At 41.2% G+C, this 10,866-nt stretch overlaps 1 long non-coding RNA gene across 1 annotated transcript in view; it reads right to left on the bottom strand.

The window, feature by feature from the left end:
* Positions 1-10,866, bottom strand: part of LOC116672487 (uncharacterized) — a 17,960-nt gene that overhangs the window by 998 nt on the left and 6,096 nt on the right. The gene's annotated exons all lie outside the window — the stretch shown is intronic.

Raw genomic sequence — 10,866 nt, 5'->3', positions numbered from 1 at the left:
CTATCTATCTATCTATCTATCTATCTATCTAAAGGTGGAGAATTGGCTTCTTAGAACATGCAACATGAGGTGGTTAGATGTAATGTGATAAACTAGAGGAACAGCCTATACGTGTTTTGCCTAATTATTTTATGGATGTCTTATTAGATCATGTGTGTATATCTAGAAAAATTCATTTTTCTTTCCTTTTGGCCATGTTTGGGTGTTTCTTTCTGCACTGTTGGCTTAACTCTTAATCTGGCTATGACCAGACCAAGTCAAGCTCAATGTAGTTGAGATTGAGCGTTGGTCTGGGGAGTCTCCTCTGTATTTTCTCTGCATAATAGGCGGGACCAATGGGCAAAGTTCAAATAACTCTGGAAGCAATCGGATAGTCTTTCAACCAATCAGATCAATGATCCGGGTGCTGCTTTGTCGCCTCTCTATCGTCATCGTGTTAAACCCGCCAAAAGTGAAAAAAATTGTGAACTGAAGCAGGACGTGCAGGTTTCCAGACCAAGCTGCAGGGCGAAATCAAATCGCCAGCAGAGTGGGCGGGGTTTACCCATCTACCATCCTCTTTCAGTCACTCTGTTTTCTGATTTGTACTTGTCTGGAGACAGGAACTTTTAAATAAAAATCAACACAATAAAAAGTTTGACAAAAAAAAACGATTATTAACAAATCGGAATCAAGCATTGAATTGTTCGTTGGTACAAAAGTGAAGTCGAGATCTTGTGGAAGAACTGTGGAACTATGGATCGTTAGTGAATCCAATCTAATGCAAATGGATTTGCTCCTTTTTCACTCTTTTCAGAGTAACATCTGACATTTGGAGGTAGGAGGCTTAATACGATAACATCTATTAGCTCTACTGTCTGATGCCAGCTAGTCATTGTAAGATCTCTAAATATCATAGCAATTTGAGTCTTGCTAAGGGAAGTAATGCAGTTCTTTGCAACATTATTTTTTACACAGGTTAGGAAACCACTTTCAGGTCACATAGGATATCAGACAATGCTGCGACAAAATATATGTAGATGATATAATTTATATTTCTCATAAACAAGACATTTAGGGAAACTAACTTACTAATTGCTCAATGCATTGAATCTGCAACTGTTTTCATGCACTCATTGTTTCAGTCATTTTATGGCCATAAATTCCAAATATTGCCTGGTTAATGTTCACAAAATGTGAATGTTTGCCGTTTTTCTATTCAATGTAAACGGAATACCTTTGAGTGTTCGACTGTTGGACAAAATAAGACATGACTTGACGTGATGTGAAGACGTTACCTTGGGCTCTGAGGAATTAGGATGGTCATACATTTTTTACAATTTGCAAGATTGTAAAGATGAATCTCTTAATCAACAAATACAAATGAATGCCAGCCTAATCATGTTAGCTGCAGCTCTGTGTCTAACTCTCTACTGATTTCTTTTTGCGGACTGTCTTCACTGCCTGATATAAAGTGGAACTGCATGGATTTTAACACACTTGACACAGCGAGTTCTACTCAGCCTCTGAAAACAGCTATGTAATGTCTTCTCTGGCTCTGGGGGAGCTGCTTTTTTAAGTCAAACAAATAGCTGTGGCCTTGTAGACTATGTAATAATTGAGGATGAATTTTACAGTAAAAGACCTGGGTGTGTACCATGGGGAGGGGGTCTATTGAAAGTGGCTGTTGAGTTATATATTCAGTGCGTTTGAAGCTTGACTCCACTGACATGGATTGTGTACAATGACCTCTTTTTACATGATCGTCCTTGCAGGGGTTATATCCGCTCATATAGGCAGATGTGTCTCCATCGTCACAGTGTGCAACAATTACTGTAAAGTGAAAGGAGAAACATTATTAGCAACAACCTAAACTGTGCTCACACTGTTTGTGTCAGTCACTCACAATGATCTTCTTTCTCTCCTCTGTGATGTCGGGCCAGCAGCCCGCCTCTGCACTACCCCACGAAACAAGATTCTGTACATCGTATTTATAAGCATAGATAACTTTGAGCTATTGTTTTATTCAATATTAAAATGAGCCAGATGAGCTGTCTAAGATACATCTTGCATGTTATTAGAACAACAGAGATTTTACATGGAAGCTGCATATTTTTTTGCAGAGAAAAAAAGAGCAACAGGAAATAAAATTTTAAAAAAAAACTATTTTAGAGGCATGTTCAATTACCAGCAATGGCAGTCACACTCTTGATGAGAAATCACACCCAGTGCACTTGTTCTCAAAGATTACCATTCAGAGATCATACTGACTCATGTACGGAAGAGAATTAGGGCCATTGGTAAAAAACGTACGTGAGTTTTGACTTTTTTCTCAGAATTCTGAGATTAAAGTTAGAAATCACATACATTTTTCACCAGTGGCCCTAATCGTCTTCTGTAGAGATGGGTGTGTCTGGATTTATCAAGGAGAGATTTCCAGCAGGCTGAGCAGCAAGGATGCTGGAGCCGGAAGGTTCACGCTCAAGAGTGTTTGAAGCCCCCAATGTTGACTTGCAGGCAGCGCTGTGACCATTGACTTCAAGGCACCTAACCCTAACCACAGTCTAATCATTGGGAGCTTAAAACACCAAACACCAAGGTTTACTGTCAGGTCTTGGAGTGGCTGCAGGACCAAGCTTAATAATCAATAATCTATCATCTATGATCCTCAACCCTGGCTATGAGGAAGTAAATAAATCCAATTTGGCCTTGCTAATGTGTCCTTACAGCCGTTACATCATACACAGCGATGTCTTTTAAAACAACAGAGAATCCTCCCACGGTCCAGATGCAATGCTTGTCATTATGTGTTCAGACTGACAACGTGTCTATTTCTCTGTGAGCCTGGAGAGGAATAAAGAGGGACAGAATTAAATGGACGGACAAATGGATACGTCATTGAAAGCAATATAACCTTATCCTGTAGTAAGGGTCAATTTGACCCATTTCCGTTTTTGTGTTGACCAACATACTGGTTAACCCATCTTTTTCTCCATGAAATTGTATGACATTTCATTATGGTTATGAACTTGTTCATCTAATCTGGACACACTGATGTATACTGACACTGATGTATGCTGATATACTGTACTGATGTGTACTGGAATGTCTGTTAAGAGTCTGTATGCAAAGATGATGATGCGGGTCATTTTGACCCAGAGACTTTAATGTGGGTAGGTAGTCGTTCAGACCCAAAGTAAATATCTGTCTTTGATGCCCTTAATTTGGATTGTATTTATTTACAATTTCATTTACGAATTGCACAGATTTTGTTGGTAATAGTGATGTAGAGGAAAAGGTTTCAGAGTCAGAGGATCTTTCAGAGACCGAGTGCAATGCTATTGACGATCCGGATTGTGAATCTTCCTATGATGAAGAGGACTCAGAGGACCAGTCTGCTGTAGTCTCTACGTCAGCTGAAAACAATGGGCATCAATCATCCTAAACAGAGGGGACCTGGGCATCTAAAGATGGTAACATGAACTGGTCAACATCACCACACCAAAGCCAAGGCAGACTGCCCTTAAAATGATTCAAAACCCCAAAAGATTTTCCACCACACTAGTTGATCATATTCAATCCGCATTTCATCTCTTCATATCCCAACCAATACAGAGGATCGTACTGGACATGACCAACTTGCAGGGGAGGTGTATATTTCAAGAGAAATGGAAGCCGCTGGATCAGATTGACCTGCATACGTACATTGGAATCCTGGTAATTAGCTGGAGTGTACAAGTCAAAGGGAGAAGTAACTGTCAGTCTGTGGAAAGAAGAGAATGGAAGGCCAATCTTTCGAGAAACAATGTCTCTGGAGTAATTTCATATGATGTCTCGGATGTTTCCGCAACACTAGAGCTGGTCAACGTGAAAGAGACAAACTAGCTGCGATCAGAGTTGAGTTGGATAGATGGGTCGAAAATTTCACAATTTTACCATTTTACCATTCCCTTCTGACGTACATGCCCAACAAGCCTGCTAACTATGGCATCAAAATATGGGCATCCTGTGATGCCAAATCTAGCTATGCAGGGACTACGAAAGTATACACCGGAAAAACGTTCACTAAATAATTACTAAATATAGTTTTGGAATTAAAAATGTATTGCATTTCTCTTTTAGAAATCTTCACGTAATGTAAAACAAATTTCTTATTGGTTTTACCTGATTCTTTGACTGTACCCGTACCCATAATCTTCTTTCAACATAATACAAGGGTTAATGTAAGGACTGCACCTCTGTGCCTCTTGATGAAATTAAAATATCGCTAGCCTGAGGAGTTCGGAGTAGAGCCGCTGCTCCTTCGCGTTGAAAGGAGACAGTTGAGGTGGTTCAGGCATCTGGTAAGGATTCCTCCTGGGCGCCTCCCTAGGGAGGTGTTCCAGGCCCGTCCAGCTGGGAGGAGACCTCGGGGAAGGCCCAGGACTAGGTGGAGGGATCATATCTCCAACCTGGCCTGGGAAGGCCTCGGGATCCCCCAGTCGGAGCTGGTTGATGTGGCTGGGGAAAGGGAAGTTTGGGGTTTTTGGGGTCCCCTGCTGGAGCTGCTACCACCGGAAATTCCGCTGGATGTCCATCTCTTCAGGTTGGATGTCCCACACCTTCCACCTTCTTTGTGTTGTAATTCTAAACTGTGGGGGATTTCTGAGGACTCTGGTTACCTGGTCCTCAGATATCTGCAGGGTAAATCCAGACAGCTAGCTAGACTATCTGTCCAATTAGAGTTTTCTGTTGCATGATAAACACAACATTAACGGCGGCACCGTGGCTCCGTCTGGCGCTCTGGCAATGCCAGACTGTAACAGAAGAGAAACAACAATGCTGGCAATTGTTTTTTATCAGTCAGATGAAATTATAATAACAGTGAATGAGTCACAACACGGACAAGCTCTTTATGAAAACTAACCATTCCAATCAACCCAAACTGAAAGAAGTGGTTACTAAAATACTGAATGGAATTGAAAAATAGAAAAGCAAGACTGATGTATGTTTAAGGAGAAAATGAATGTGAACAAACTGTCCATAATCAATCAGAGGAATTTAATTCAATCTTCCAGGATTCAATTTGCAGGGACCTCATTTCTAAATGCTCTCAAAAGACTTTTCATCGGAACTGGTATCAACCTTGATATGTGGAATACAATCAGAGGAAACAGGGCAGCCTCGGGCTGGAGGTCAAAACTTTATTGGAAATAAATCCCAGCAAAGACAAATTCTTACCCCTTGATTTTTCTATGCTGGCTATCTGGGCAATACTGCAATATTTGGTATTGGTCCAATACCAAGTAAATAAGGTATCTGCCAATACCTATATGATATCGATGTGATAATGATACTTTAAGGTAGATGTATCTTTATTATCATTGTATATATATATATATATATATATATATATATATATTATAAATTCAAATATGTCTTCTTGTCATTTATTCCTATTATTATTTAATTTGCATTGTAATTGTAATTGTTTGCATTGTATCCTAGTATTTCAGGTGTATTTGTATTCTATCTATCTATCTATCTATCTATCTATCTATCTATCTATCTATCTATCTATCATCAAATAGCAAAATCTAAATGATTTTTTCAGATGTTAAGTGTTTTTGTGATTTTACCTTTGGATTAATAATTACTTAAAACCCAGAAAAGATTTTTCAGCTTGATTAGTACATCTGTTGTGTTACCACTGTATCCTGCAGCCTTTTTACAAATGATACAGCTTGCGGCTGTCTAATTTTTGGCCTGAAAATATGTAGCCACACAGCGCTCCTCCTCCTTTCTGCCATTCTTCTGCTCCGTCTCTGTCCTGCTTGTGTGTGTGTGTGTGTGTGTGTGTGTGTGTGTGTGTGTGTGTGTGTGCGTGTGTGTGTGTGTGTGTGTGCGTGTGCGTGTGCGTGTGTGTGTGCGTGTGTGCGTGTGTGTGCTGCCGGCCACCGCCAGGCCTGGCTGCTTGCTTGCTGGTTTGCCCGGTGCCGCTGAGTCATGTGACGGTAAAACAAGAGGGGAGTAGGAGCAAAGTGTGCCTGCTCCGCACTCTGACAGGAGTGGCATTTGAAAGCAGCGGCACTTACACAGGCACAGACCGCCAGGTCACCTCTTTGATGAATCTGCAGCGGTGCATACTGGAGAGAAACTAAAATGATCAATCCACCCACCACTAGTATAAACTGGGGATGAATGAGAGAACAACACATGAAATGGCAGCCCCAAGCAATCAGACATTCCTCTGCTTTGCCCGCCCAGAGAATTTGTTCCACCCATGAGAGAGAGACATCATGGCTTTCAAATAAGCAAAATGGCAGTTGGTCAAGGCCACACCCCCACCCTCCACCTTGCCCCTGTCTATTCCTCAATAGCATTCAAAGCTACAGACTTAGAAATGGCACATACTAAGGAAAGCTCATTGTGGGACTGGCTCTAGAGGCTGGAATTCTGCACCAAGGCTGAATTTTTGGGAAAGAGACTTCAGATACAGTATTAGGGGACCACTAAGGTCTTAAAAAGAGACTTCAGATACAGTATAGGGACCACTAAGGTCTATATAAGAGACTTCAGATACAGTATTAGGGACCACTAAGGTCTATATAAAGAGACTTCAGATACAGTATAGGGGACCACTAAGGTCTATATAAAAGAGACTTCAGATACAGTATTGGGACCACTAAGGTCTATATAAAGAGACTTCAGATACAGTATTAGGGACCACTAAGGTCTATATAAAAGAGACTTCAGATACAGTATTAGGGGCCACTAAGGTCTATATAAAAGACTTCATACTATTAGGGACCACTAAGGTCTATATAAAAGAGACTTCAGATACAGTATTAGGGCCCACTAAGGTCTATATAAAAGAGACTTCAGATACAGTATTAGGGGAACCTTAAGGTCTATAAAAAGAGACTTCATATACAGTATTAGGAACCACTAAGGTCTATATAAAAGAGACTTCAGATACAGTATTAGGGGACCACTAAGGTCTATATAAAAGAGAACAGGTCAGGCTCAAACCCTGGTCCTCTGCGTCGAGGCATATGCAGTACCTCTATGTTTACAGTATGTGTGACTGCTCTACTAACTGATCCAACCTGCGCACCAAGTTAGAATTTTGCACACAAAACACTCGTAGTGGTCAGGGTGTGATTTGTGAAAAAAGCAGACGGGTAGAATTCTTTTGATCATGCTCAACGGAAAAAAAACACACAACAATAATTGAATCCCCATTGTGATACCACGGATAAAGTGCCACTCGGCCAGTCATCCCAATACACGTATCCACTTTAATATGCAATGGAAAATTATCTCGAAATGAAATTGCACAACGTGGTGTCAACATAAAACACAGTGCTTTCAAGCCGAGGAGCAGAGTTCCGTAAAGTGGCTAAAACAAATATTTTCAACCAGGAAAAACTTGTTCGTTCCTCGAGAGTGTTTTAGTTCAAAATCCGTTTTAGCTCAAACTTAACTGTCAGCACAGCATGACGCTCACCGTTTCTGGCTAAACTCCACTACCGTATATTATGGTCTATCGCTGAAGTAGCATTGATCACTTTGGGGGGGGGAAATACACTATAGAAAAAAACAGTATAACAATAACTTTTAGCTATAAAAAGACCTTTAGCATAAATTTGCAGTTAAGAGCAGTTAAAGTGTTCAGGTGCGTGTGTAAGTAGATTACTAATTATTATTTCATTGCAAAGTAAAAGAGTGGCGAGCACTCCTTCCCTTCCTTCCTGTTCTGGACTGTCCTCTTTACCCTCTTTACCCTATTTCCTCCTCCCCCCAAGTGAGGAGTTGTAGCGTCTGGTGGCATGGGGGACAAAGGAGTCCTTGAGTCTGCTGGTCCGACCCTTGGGAAGGAGCCGCCTTCCACTGAACAGGCTCCTCTGATTGCCGTGATGGTGTGCAGGGGGGGTGGCTGGCATTGTCAATAATGTCCAGCAGTTTGGATCGTTTCCAGTTTCTAAAATGGGAGGAATTTTCTGCATTCTTTCTGCAAGTACTTTTAAATACTTTAAGTACAAGTTCCTGGCCATGCTTACATACTCAACATTTTCAACGCAAAACTTTTACTTGTGGCAGAGTGTTTTTACAGTGTGGTTTTATTACTTGTGGTAAAGGATCTGCGTACTTCCTCCACCACCGCTAATACACATTAGTCCTGCATGGCTTGCATCATGTTGTGAAGTATCCCCGTTTCACCCATATTGAGGTCATTTTAATATTTGGCTTATGCAATGGTTTAACAGGGATCTCCGCCTATTCAGTTCACTTCAGTTTATTCATTTTTCCCAAAGGACAATTTGAATCTACACCATTGCTGGGTGCATGAGTTTACGCTTCATGTCCTCTTGTATTCTGACAACAATCCACTCTTCTCACTCCTAGCAACAGGAAAGAAGCAGTCAACACGCTCCCACAAATCCCAACATTATTCACTGTTTAAATGCATACTAATTATTGAAAAAAAGCTAATGTGAGAGAACTAAATGATGGTGCCTCTTTTGTCTTTAGTTTAAAATAAGCATAACGTCATTAGCCATTGAAAACCCAGTTTCATATATTCAGACAGACTGAAGAATTAAACGTTTTATGAGTTCTGATATTTCTCCTAAGTGTGGGTTCGAAAGCCTTTAAAACTAAGAATATATTGTTGCAAAGGTTAAAACAAGGCTGTTTCAACAAAAAAAACACATTGAAAAATCTGGTTTTATGTTTTTTTATATAGATTTAGAATATTTTTTGTCCATGCCCTCCTTTTTTATTAAATGAAAACTTCACATTTTGGACATTCATTATTTCCATTGGAACTCAATAATGGACTCTGACCCCGTGTTCTCACCTGCACCCCCTGCAGCTGTTGTTTGAATATTTCATTAGAATACTGCTGCTGAACCAGAGTTCTGCTCAACTTCATCTGAACGTGACTTGCATAAAACACAAGACAAAAACAGTCCTAATAAGAAAGGACAAGGTGATGCCGTTGTCTCCGAATTGTACTCGCAAAAGACTGTGAATGTGAGTGAGCGGCCCTGACAGCAGTGCTGCACAAAGTCTTTGAGTTTAATCATAATGTAGGCACCTCAAAAGACTTATCTGTTCAGGGCTTCAGTTCATTTCTGGTCTCAATTGCCAGACCTTCCTCCAAAGTTCTGTGGAGGAGGGTCTGGCATGTCCACACAGCATTCTGGGATGGGAGAAAAACGTGCTCTGGTTTATTGGCCTTTCTTTAAACCAATCACAATCGTCAGCGGCAGCGCTAAGCCCCTGACATGATGACAGTGCCTCTGCAAAATAGCTTCGGGAAGGAACTTGTTGTTGCCACTGAAAACTTAGATTGGACGGATTGATAGGTGGAATATTTCAGCGTGAAGGTTTTCAACTGTATTTCATCTCTTCTAAGGATCATCCACAGAAGGCTTAGTTTGATGAAACCCAATCCCACAGCTGAGAATAGAAGGGTCTTACAAATAAGGAGTGGTTTGAAGGTAACACTGTACCACAGAAATAGATAACTGACATGTGTGAGGACATGAAGAACAGTATAAAAGAAGAGTTAGTCTGATGTTCAGAGAGATACTTTGGGTACACTTTGTGTGTGTGTGTGTGTGTGTGTGTGTGTGTGTGTGTGTGTGTACCGAAGGTTATCTTCCTTGTTCAATAATTGAATGAAGATGCATTTAATCTAAATGTATTGGACTCGTCATGTGTGCAGTCTCCTCCATCATTTCCGGTCATGATTCCCAGATATCACGGATAGTCTAGCTAGCTGTACGGATTTGGCCATTTGAATTTGGGTAACAACATATCTTTGGTGTAGGAGACCCGGGTGTGTAACCAATGTGTCTCTGAGCATGGCACGTAACCCCCAGTTGCTCCAGCGACGTGCTACTAACAAATATAGCAATTGTAAGTCACTTTGGGTAAAAGCGTCAGATGAGTGACATGTTAATGAGATCTGAACAGCAGCTAACCATAGAGTTACCAACACAAAGAAAGCGGAAGGTGTGGGAAACCTGGCCTTAAAAAAAGGGACATCGGGCGGCACTTGAGCAATCCCACAAGTGGAACGTCGTCAATATAGACTAGCATTTCTGAATTCATAAATGTCTACCTTCTCTATTGTGTGATACTTCTGGAATGTGAGACCATACATCATGCCAGGCGAGATCGATACCCAGGCCTGGGCGATCACAAGCCCAGATCCTCTCAATAGGAAGGCCAACACGGCCAGATACCACCAAGAACTGATAAAGCCTGGATACCATGCCACAGTTTTTAGGCTGTACAGTAAATAACTTATGGATAGGATGGATGGGCAAAGGCCTCTGCCAGGGGACATCATGTGCCTTGAGTGCTGATCTTAATTGAAGGTAAAAGAAAAAAGAAGGAACACGGCAGACAGAATGCGTTCTGCAAGTCAGAAAAAGGCAATAAGCCAACGTTGCTAAAAATGTCAAGTGAAGACAATGAAGCCCCCTTTGTTCCCACAGTTGAGGGCCTCCCACCAATCTGCTGTATTTTTGAATATAGGGGAAAAGTGTGCCAGTTACAAGTTATATGGCAGTGTGTACAGGGTGTTTTAGCCAATCTCCTTCTTGATAAAATGTAAGATAATGGGGCCAAAGTGTAGCTAACACTGTTTTTTAGAAACATTGGCAAAAAGAACATGATGGACGTGATCCATGTCTGCCAGCTTCACCTCCATCTCCCGAACAGCGTGGCACTGGCTGTCAAGAATACTCGAGTTGTTTTCCACGATAGTTTTTAGGTTGTTCACGTTTGATCTGAGAGAGCCAAAGCTTGCATTCAGAGATGCTAGTTGAGCCTGGATAGCAGTTCGCTTCTTATCACCCCCACCCGTTGAATCTGAGACTGGATCTGAGA

Source organism: Etheostoma spectabile, chromosome 22 (assembly GCF_008692095.1).
Source record: "Etheostoma spectabile isolate EspeVRDwgs_2016 chromosome 22, UIUC_Espe_1.0, whole genome shotgun sequence".
In the NCBI taxonomy this organism is placed as follows: domain Eukaryota; kingdom Metazoa; phylum Chordata; class Actinopteri; order Perciformes; family Percidae; genus Etheostoma; species Etheostoma spectabile.
Note: the sequence above shows the minus strand (reverse complement) of the source record. Positions and strands in the feature narration are given on the sequence as shown.